The sequence below is a fragment of the Vicugna pacos genome, chromosome 16, assembly GCF_048564905.1.
Source record: "Vicugna pacos chromosome 16, VicPac4, whole genome shotgun sequence".
Classification (NCBI taxonomy): domain Eukaryota; kingdom Metazoa; phylum Chordata; class Mammalia; order Artiodactyla; family Camelidae; genus Vicugna; species Vicugna pacos.
The window spans coordinates 12,905,813-12,916,119 of record NC_133002.1 but is presented as its reverse complement, the minus strand read 5'-3'; the positions used below and the strand labels follow the sequence as shown (position 1 = coordinate 12,916,119).

At 38.9% G+C, this 10,307-nt stretch overlaps 1 long non-coding RNA gene across 1 annotated transcript in view; it reads right to left on the bottom strand.

Annotated features, from left to right (window-relative positions):
• LOC140686475 (uncharacterized) overlaps positions 1–10,307 on the bottom strand; it is a 196,984-nt gene that overhangs the window by 116,370 nt on the left and 70,307 nt on the right. The window lies entirely within an intron of this gene.

The window sequence follows — 10,307 nt, the reverse complement described above, 5'->3', positions numbered from 1 at the left end:
TGAATCGAACTCTGCCCCCCACCCCCACCCCGAGAACAGTGCCTCCCTGGAAGCTTCTGAAAGAAGGACATTATGCTCTCACACTTTAAGAATGCCTTTGTCCTGACCTAGAAGCGAAAAACCCCCTCAATCCCTACTGCTATTTATCCTCTTACAGAAAGCGCCTCCTTTAAGATGCATGCTATTCTGCTATGCCACATGCCTACTACTGTCATCAACTGACTTTTCATTCATTGAAGAGTTTGGCATCTCCTCCCTCTCCACCCAGTTCTTACTACATTCCTGGGAGACTTCAACATCCACCTGGGTGATTCATCCAGTACACTGACTTGCCCTCCACTGCTTTCTCTTCCACTCCATCTCTTCCACAGCCTCACTCTAGAAAATGCCCAACCTTCTAATTCACCAAATCAGGCATCTCTGCCCTGGTTTTCTAGCTTCCTTGTTGCACTATCTCCAACACAATTCCTCAACCCCACTGGCACCTCCAGTATTCTAACTTCTCACTTCTTCCATACCCAACAGACCCTATTTCATCTTTTTTTCTCTCACAACTAAGCAAAAACTCATAATCTAGCTTTTTGTCTAGTTTACTGACAATATTCTAAATGTCCTGGCCATCTTCTATTCCTTGTCACACTTGAGTGCAAAGACACTAAACCTGAATGAATCAAATAGTTCATTACTCCACACTTCAGAGAAAATGATGCCATCATAAAGTCCCAATCACTAACCCCACTGAGCCTTCAGTGCTGGAGTCATGCAGTCAATTTCTGACTATTTCCCTCTATTTCAAATCTTCCCACTCTCCTCAAATCTCCATTTCCCTCTTTGGCCCCAGAAAATGATCTTACATCTTGCTTAAAAGAAAAAATAGATGCCATCACATGGAAATGGCCACACATTTTTACTGCAAAGCCAGCTTCATCCTTCTAGTGTGGAGGTCTCTCCTCCAATTAGGGCCACCACCTCCACCTGGCTTTGAATATCATCCCCTCCCTCCACAGAATATTGATATAATGGACTATCCTTTCAGTTTTATTCCCAATCCCTCCCACTCTATCTTTTCTTACGTTCTCTTGACCCTATTTTTATCTACAGCTATTGTCTCATTTCTCTGCTTTCCTTTAAAACACAAATTCTCAAAAGTGTTGTATATACAGACTGTCTCCATTTCCTCACCTCTTCCCTACTCCTCTTCTCACTCCAGTCTGGCTTTTGCTCTCTCCATTCTACCTAAATGCATCTCACTATGATCCTCAGTGAATTCTTCATTGCTAAGTCGAATGGACAGTTCTCAAAGCTCAATTAACTTGATCTTCCAACTGTATATTACACATCTGGCTGTTCTCTCATATAGGAAATGTTCTCTTCCCTTGATTTCTAGAACTCTTCCCTACCCTGGTGTTCTTCATAGCTCTAGCTCTCCATCCTCTCCTTCTCTCTCCTCACGAGCTCATCTTTCTCTGCCTAACCTTCAAAAGATTTTGTGAACTCAGTGGAATGTGTCTCAGGTTCCATCGTAGGTCCCCTCTCTTCTCACTTCACATTTTCTCCCTGGATAATCTCATCTGCTCCCTTAGTGTCTATTACCATCCAAAATCTATAAATTTCAAACTTATAATCCATCTCTAGTTCTCTACTCTGAGCTCCAGACTTGGTATCTCTGTTAATAGGCACTTTAGACTCAACACAGTCAAAATGAATTCATTACCTTCCCTTCCTCTCCTAAAACCTTCCTGTATTACTATATTGTTCCCTGCCATAGTGGATGGCAACAAAAATCACTCAGTTGCTCAAGCTAAATATTTACGAATCATTCTTGAAGTCTATCTGTCCTTCACTCACCCATATCTAATCAAATCATTATGCTTTTTACTTAAATATCTTTCAAGACCATCAACTTTTCTCTGTATTTTCTGCTATATTCCTCATCTGAACTACCACCATCTACTGCCTGGTCTCTTACACATTTATTCCTCCTTTCTAAGTCCAAACCATTCTGGCAAAATTTAAACTGCAGCCACTGAAATCTATTTTTAAAAGCAATCATCTGATCACGTTACTCTCTATCTTAGAGCCATTCGTTTGCTCCTGGCAGAAAGACTAAATCCTGAAGATGGTCCTGGCCCACCCTGCAAGCTTCACCTTGTGATACTCTCCTCCCTCTTCATGTTTCAGCTGCACCTAACCTCCTCTCAGTTCCACGAACATAACTGAGCCTCTTCACGTCAGGGACTTGTACATGCTGTTCCCTCAGCTTCAAGGACTTTTTTACCTCCCACCTCCGTATTTTGACCAAGAGGCCTACTCATCCTCTAAATGTCACATTCAACTTAACTTCTATAAGAAAATCTCCCTAGACCCTCCAGAAATGGTCATATTTCCCTGTTATATGTTCTCTTCACTTATCACTTACTAAACTGTGAATAATGTCTTCCTCCCTCATTAAAATGTAAGCTACATGAGTACAGGTTTGGGGTCAACTGTGTTCATCCTTGTAACCCTCCACTTGGCACTGTGATTTGATTACAGCACATATTCAGTAATTACATTCTGAAAGCGTGAATGAATCAACGTTTCCATACCTTTGAATCTGCTACCTGCATGCCCTCCAACTCTCGTCCACTGGCAAATGTTACCCATTCCTTAAGCCTCCGCTTAAATGTTACTCCGTTTAATGCCTTCTTCAGCAGACAAAGCACCTACTCTATGGCACCCAGGTAGATGTCAATGTTTCTTTCCCATATTTTATTATCTTTGTCACATTCTTCTCATTCCCATTGCTTCTGACCATAATGCTCCTGTCTCCTCTTTGTAAGTCCACCCTAGTCATCCTTCAAGGGCACTGGTTCCAAGAAGCCTTCTCTTATTGGAAGGAGAACTCTCTAGAGCAATTATCTAATACTTTCTCCTGTTCAGTCATCACTTCCTGTCTCATCTCTCCCATTCAATTATTCCATCCTGTTTTATCTCTTATGTTCAGTTATTGTATTTTGTCTCATGCCTAGTTACTCTTAACTCTCCTGTCCAGTTACTGCATCTTTCTTGTCTCCTGCACATTTATTGCATCCTATGTTCTGTTGCATCTATTGCATCCTGTCCTATCTCTGTTCAGTTATTTCAGCCTTCCTCATCTTTCCCATTCAGCTATTTCATCCTGCCTTGTCTCTCCTGCTCATTTGCTACATCCCGTCTTGTCCCTTCCTCATTTATTGCATCCTGTCTCATCTCTCCGTTATTCTACCCCATTTTGTCTCTCCTACTCTTTTTTGAACCTTGTATTATCTGGCCTGCTCACTTACTGTACCCTGTCTTATCTCGGCAATTCAGTTATTCCTTCCTGTCTTCTCTCTCATATTCATTTATCGCATCCTGTCCTCTCTCTCTTCCTCCTTCCCTCCCTCACCGTCACCTCTCATTTACTGCATCTTGTCTCGCCTCTCCCACATCCTTTCTTATCTCTCTGCTTCAGTTCCTCCTGTCTTATCTCTTCCATTCAGTTATTCTATCCTATCTTCTCTCTCCTGTTCTGTTATTATATCCTGTCTTCTCTCTCTCCTTCTCATTTATTGCATCCTTAAGAAAGAGAGAAGAATATTCCCTCTTCAACTACAGCACCCTGTCTTATCTCTTCTTTTTACTCCGCCCCTCTTATCCTTCATGGTCAGTTGTTGTTTCCTGTCTTATGTCTCCTGCTCAGCCGATGCACTCTGCCATCTCTACTCTTACATTACTGCATCCTGTCTTATTTCTTTTGTTATTCAAAGCAAGGCCAGATTTTAGATTGTTCATTTTTTTAAAGAAAAATAGTTGCATTTATCCACTTTTTACTTCTGAATTTCCCCTAACTGCAACATATATTTAAGAAAAATAAAAAACTTATGCTAAGTGAAACAAGCCAGACACAGAGGGCCATATGTTATATAATTTCATTTATATGAAATACCCAGAATAGGCAAATGTATGGAGACATGAAGATTATTCATTGCCTGGGAGTGAGAGTGAGGAGTAGGGAATGGGGACTGACTGCTAAGGCATGTGAAATTTCTTTTTAGAGGGGACAAAAATGTTCTAAAATTAGATATGGCAATGCTTTCACAACCCCATCAATATACTAAAAACACACTGAACTGTACACTAGAAAGAGTAAATTGTATAGTATGTGAATTACATCTCAGTAAAGATGTTTTTTCCTTTAAAAGTAAAAGAAGAAAAACAACAGTTTTTTTACATCTTTCTCTTGGTTTCAACATCTTTAAGACCAATAGGCAGCTGTATACATGGTACAATTTATAGAAATCCAAAATATTCACAAACAATAAGTATATGAAAACTAAAACATTTACTACATTTTCCCAACACAACTTCCTCTTATTTCTTCACAATTCTCTTTCATTGATATCAACGTCTTGGCACTTCCTTTCTGGACTAAAAGTATTTTAGTACACACCTAAAACATGAACAGAAAAATAAAAATCCTAACATAAAAGGCCTCCTTTTGAAGCAAGATGCCCAAGTGTATTTTGCTATCTAACTGGAACTAAGAAAGAAGAGAGAATTCAAGGTAAAATTAAAATTAAATTTGCTGATTTGCAGCTACAATAACTTGAACATGGTCCAGGTCATCATTCTATTCCACCTACATTGTTGCAATGGCCTGCTGCCTCCCCTTGGCCTCCCCTTGCTGCCTACAATCTATGTTCAGCATAGGAATCAGAGTGGTTCTTCTAAATCTTCAGTCAGATTACATTGCTTCACTTCCTAAAATTCTCCTCTGGCTTTCTACCTCATTCAGATTAAAAACCAAAATCCCTAATACTGTCCCCCAAGATCTTACATTATCTGACACTCCCTATCTCATTTCCTCCCACTCTCCCCCTGTTACAGGCTTCCTTGCTTCTCCTTGAATACTTTAGGTTTACTACTGCCTCAGGGCCTTTGCACTTTCTGTTCCCTCTGTCCAAAATACTTCCCTTCTAACTATCCATATTACTTACTCCTTCACTTCCCTCAAACTTCTACTCAAATGTCACCTTATTATAGAAGCTTTGCTAGATCACCCACCTTGTGTAATATTCCCTTTCCCCCATACTCTGCTTTATTATTCTTTTTAGCACTTAATACCGTTTGGCATATTATAAATTGACTTGTTTATTTGCTTGTGTACGTCCACTCCTCATTGAATGAAACTGCCACGAGAGCATGGGCTTTGCCAGTTTTTGTAGTAACCCTGTGCTGGAACAGTGGCTGACACATAGTGGACATGCAATAAACATGTGGAACCTACAAGTGAGTAAATGACTGCACCCATACATTGGAATAGAGAATTCCACAGAGTGTAATAAACAGCTGACTTAAAAATGAACACAACTTATTTGCAATAATGATGACCCATTGGATTCCTAGAGAAATTTAAAAGAAGACAACCAACCACCTGACTTGCTGAATCTCCAGGGGTTTTACTGAGATCATGCTGCCATGCTGGACCCCACAGAAACTAAGACATACACATCTCCAACCTAGCTCCTAACTGTAGGATTACAAATTTTACGTAAGAAAAACATAACAACAAACATGACAACACAAAAAGCTTAACAAAAATAATCTTGTTCACTGACACTTCCTAACCACCAACTATCTTCAGCCCTTTTCTACCACTTCAGTTCCCTAGGGACATTCAGGAGATCCAAGTGTCACTGTGACCTTCACCTCTGAGAAATGTCTGCTTCAGCAGCCGCTGGTGACACTGTTCTAAGCATTTTATGTATTTACGTATGACATCTGTATGTATGTAAGTGTATGTATCTGTACACGTTAAATGAGATTATATATGATAGACTCTCCATTTATGATACAGTAATATAATCATCTATAATACATGTATTACTTATGCAAGTATATGTACAGATTACTTATATAATCTAATTAATTCATACAGGTCTGTAAGGTGAAGGAAATGCTAGGTTTTCACCAGATTTATGTTTTAATAGATAAAGAAGGCAAAATCAGTCTGTAATATTTCCAATTCTTCGAGGACAGTGTGGGGAAATGCTAGAGAGAAGTTTTTATCTAGACTGCTTAAATATAGCATTCTAAACCCCTCTCCTAATTTAGACCGAAGCCAACCTGCCCACCCACAGTCATGAAGAACCACACAAATACAAGAAAGCTTAGTATTAATATACTGTATTTCTTATTTAGTCGATCCTTTGAGAAGCAAGAGTAGGGAGACACCTTACTCTCATTCAGCACTGCTGCTCCTCTCTCCTTACCCAAGGTCTGCAAGGCTCCCTGATGGTCCTTACCAGTCTTACTAGAATATCACTGTCTTGTTTTAGACCTTTTAAGAAATGATGATCAGTCTACCTGCAACTAGTCAAAGCTCTGACTTTTAGGTAGAGAACCCTCATTAGCTATACCTGTATAACAACCTATGTGTCTTAGTCTCACCCATACTTTCTTCTTTTATCTTTCAGTTCCAAAACTAGTACATGTGTTTGATAATATTTATGTCTATAATTTAGATATTAAGCTCCAAAAGAAATAAAAATAATTGAGTTGTGAAAATCTTAAATTAGAGAAAAATCAGAAGACATCTCTTTCTGGCTTAGAGCCTAATGTTCTGGGTAAGTCATCAGACTGTGCGGATCATTTCCATGGGGTGAGGAGCCTGACTGCCTACTCCACAGCACTGTATCAAAAGAAATAAAATAAAAGATTCAATCTGTCAATTTATGAAAGAGAAATTCTAAGTTAATAAGATGTCTAAACACAGTGATCACATTAACCAGTAATCTAAGCTAGCATTTGATAGCCAAAAATATCACACTGGATTCTTAGTGACACACTTAGAGTAGACAGATTTCCTGTCACATTCAGCAGTAGCCGTGTGTGTCGCAAAACTGCCAAAACCCACTTTACAAGAATCATATGCATGTGGGAGAGCCCACTCATGTTCTCAATCCACAAAGAGAGTCTGTGGATACCATGTGTCTCCCCCTACCTTAAATAAAAATATGTATTACCCACCTCATAACAGCTACAGCTAGTCATGAGGATTTGCTCGTGAACTAGGAAGGTGTGTTTATGTCTCCTTCCATTATGCAGTGGAAATATGCAGGGAACATCACACAGCATCCTGTTGTCCCCTCAGTGCAAACATGCGAGCTGAAGACAGCCATGCCAAGTCCTCCAGAAAAGGAACAGAAGTGCTCACAACTGTTCTAACCCCTTTACGACTCCCCCACTGGACTGTCACTGCTGCCTAATCTGAGAATTCACTTTCTCCTTCACGTCATGCTCTCAGACTTTAAAAGACTGTCGCCAGTGTTTCTAAAATCCGGACCTGTGCCAGGAATTTTCTGCTTTAATATCCATCACTCACTGCTTCCAATCACAGCATCAGATCTAAAGTTCATCCCAACTCCTTAATGGCTTTAAGTGCTAACAAATCAATTAGTTTCTGTCGGACCAATTTTATAGGCAAGAGAATAAGCAGGAACCTGGCTGTGAATTCCGTGATGAATGATGCAACAGCAAAGCTGGAGAAACAGCCTTAGAAGCCCTGAATCCCCATCCCTATCACACGCCAACAAAGAACCCTAGATCATCCTCTGTCAAATTATTTATAGGTGTCAAGAAATATTTCTAATTATATCCATTCACAGCCACAGTCAGTGAATATTGTGCAAAGAGATTGCCAAAAAAGGTTTTGCCAAGTAGGTTCCCAGCTGGGACAGCTGAGGTGGCTGCTGTGTTTGCAAAATGGTCTCTATAAAAGTGGAGCTGAGCTGCCTCAGTCCCGTCCTTCCTCAAAATTCTTTAAGGTATGTATACGTGGAAGAACACATGGCTAGTCTTACATTCCTGATGAAAAACGGTTATTCACTTAAGGGAAATGGCTACTGTTTCCCAAATTTTAATTTTTTCTTGCCAATATTCCTAAGGATGATATCGTACATAATATAGTTACTAGTATTGGGGGATTAAATGGAAAAAAAATTAAAAGAATCCACATTCTCTTGTTTGTTTTTTCTTCCAACAGTAGTTGTCTGCTTTGAGCCTGCCACCTTCCGCACCTGGGAGCACAGGAGGTAAGAGTAATTTATTATTACACTATAAAGAGCAGAGCCTTCTACACGGCTACGTCTCAGAGAGCTGCACTCTGATATCCTAGTTTCGCGTTGGGAATAGGATAGAAGGAGCAGATCATCTTTTAAAATGGCTTCTCACAAAATTTTGACTTTACAGACCACTTCACCACACAAAACCTAATGACTCTTCTCTTTCACATTATTAGAATTTCAGAAAGAATGCAATGATCGTGTGTAATATTTAATATGAACTATTACTGCAACTTACCCAGTGCGGATATACCAGAGAAATGGAATGATAAAATCAACAATGTGTTGATCTGGAAATCAAAATTTCTAGGTGCCAATCCAGGCTTTTCGCTGACCCTAGCTGCCTGGGTCAAGCCAACTGGCTCTTATGTACGTTGAAATGCAGTGTGTTGCAGGGGAATTGGCACTGAACTTGGACTTAAGAGAATAGGGCTCATGTCCCATACTACTATTTACATTTTTCTAACACTGAATGGCCCTTCACCTTTCTAACCCTCATGTTCCTCATAAGCAAAACAAGGAAGCTGAACTTCACTACTAAGGTTCTTTGAGCTCTTGCAATCTACGGCCTAAGTCAGTGGTTTCCAAGGACTACTCCATAGAATCAAAAAATTTAATGGACCTCCCCCAACTCCATGTGTTGCAACCTGTACTTTTAGTATCATATAAGGAATATACGTGATGATGAACACCTACTATACATTTAATAATTCTTTGCAATGAGTATATATTTAATATGACAGCTATACTCATTAAAAGAGAAAATATAGTTTGGGAATGTTGCTTGTCCCACCTTGAGGCCACTATTACTGTGCAGCTGGATTCAAGGACCCCAAGGATCCCTGGGGATTTGTGGCCCACAAGTTGGGAAATGATAGATCTCAGACCTGAGATGGGAAGGGTGGCACCGTTTCCATATTTTGTGGATAGACTGTATCACAGAAATCTCTATAAGGCAGTATGTTGTTAATTCAAAATTGCCAAGAATAAAAACACAGAAATAAACAAAAATTTCATTTATCCTTCCAAGAAAAAGCCCTGACAGTAAATGTTCCAATATCTAAAGTTCAATACCATCAAGAGACTTTTACAGGTACAAGCTAGATTGATTTCAGAGATACAGTATGTGGCAAACTCGCTAACACTCTAAATAGAGAGGAAGTGTAATGCTGATGATTAAAGAGCAAGACATCTTCTGGAAAACCTGCAAGAGGCCAAGGCTGCTGTTCTTGTTGCTATTGGCAACCAGGACCCATCTTTCCACCTTCTTTAACTCTGGTCACTCATCAGGGAAATAGGATTTATTTTCTCAAAATTAATTTGTCAGTGGAAAAAATTTTAAGTCCATTTTGGCGTGACGCTCTATACTGGCTGTCCATTTTAAAACAGACATTTAAAGGACTGGTATTTTTTTTGAAAAAAGAGGATGGGGTAAGATATATATCTATATCTATATTTATATCTATAAAATAGCTAAAAGAAGAATTAGATAAAAACAACTAGCAGGCTGATATCTAGCTTTAAAAAAAAGAAAATTATAGACCAAAAATATACAATCACTATGAAATTTTATTAAGAATTCAGATGTTAGAAGTTACCTTTTGTTTAGATAATCTACTGACTTTCAGAAATTTTGAGAACTGATAAAAAAGATTTAGTTTTGTTTAGGACAAAATCATCTGTTGCATTTTTGGCTTTCACTGTACTTACTTCTTTTTTAGTACTTGTTACTTAACTAGGAGTTTCTTTGTGCTCATCAGGTGTTTTCAACCTGGACTTTTGGTCCTACAAAAAACAGATTCAACTTTTCATACATCCCATTTTAATAATTTTTACACCCAATTAACAATTCCTATTTAAGTAATTTGAGGAGGAGGAAAATTTCCCTAAATATCTGAGTTTTTAAAACAGGTTCATTTAGATTAAAAGACCATTGGAAACAATTATGTTCATTTCTTTTAACATCACAATGTCAAAAAAAAAAAGGCGGGGGTTGGAAAAACGAAAGGGAAAAAAAGAAGAAAAGATTATGAACACATTTGGGATGTTGCTGATTGAAACATTAGTTTCTTCACAATTCTCAACTAAGGCTGAAAGTATCAGGGATGGATTGGAGGCTTAGATATCGCACATATTAAGTTACCAACATAAGACCTTCAAATCAACGATCTGCTCTATCAG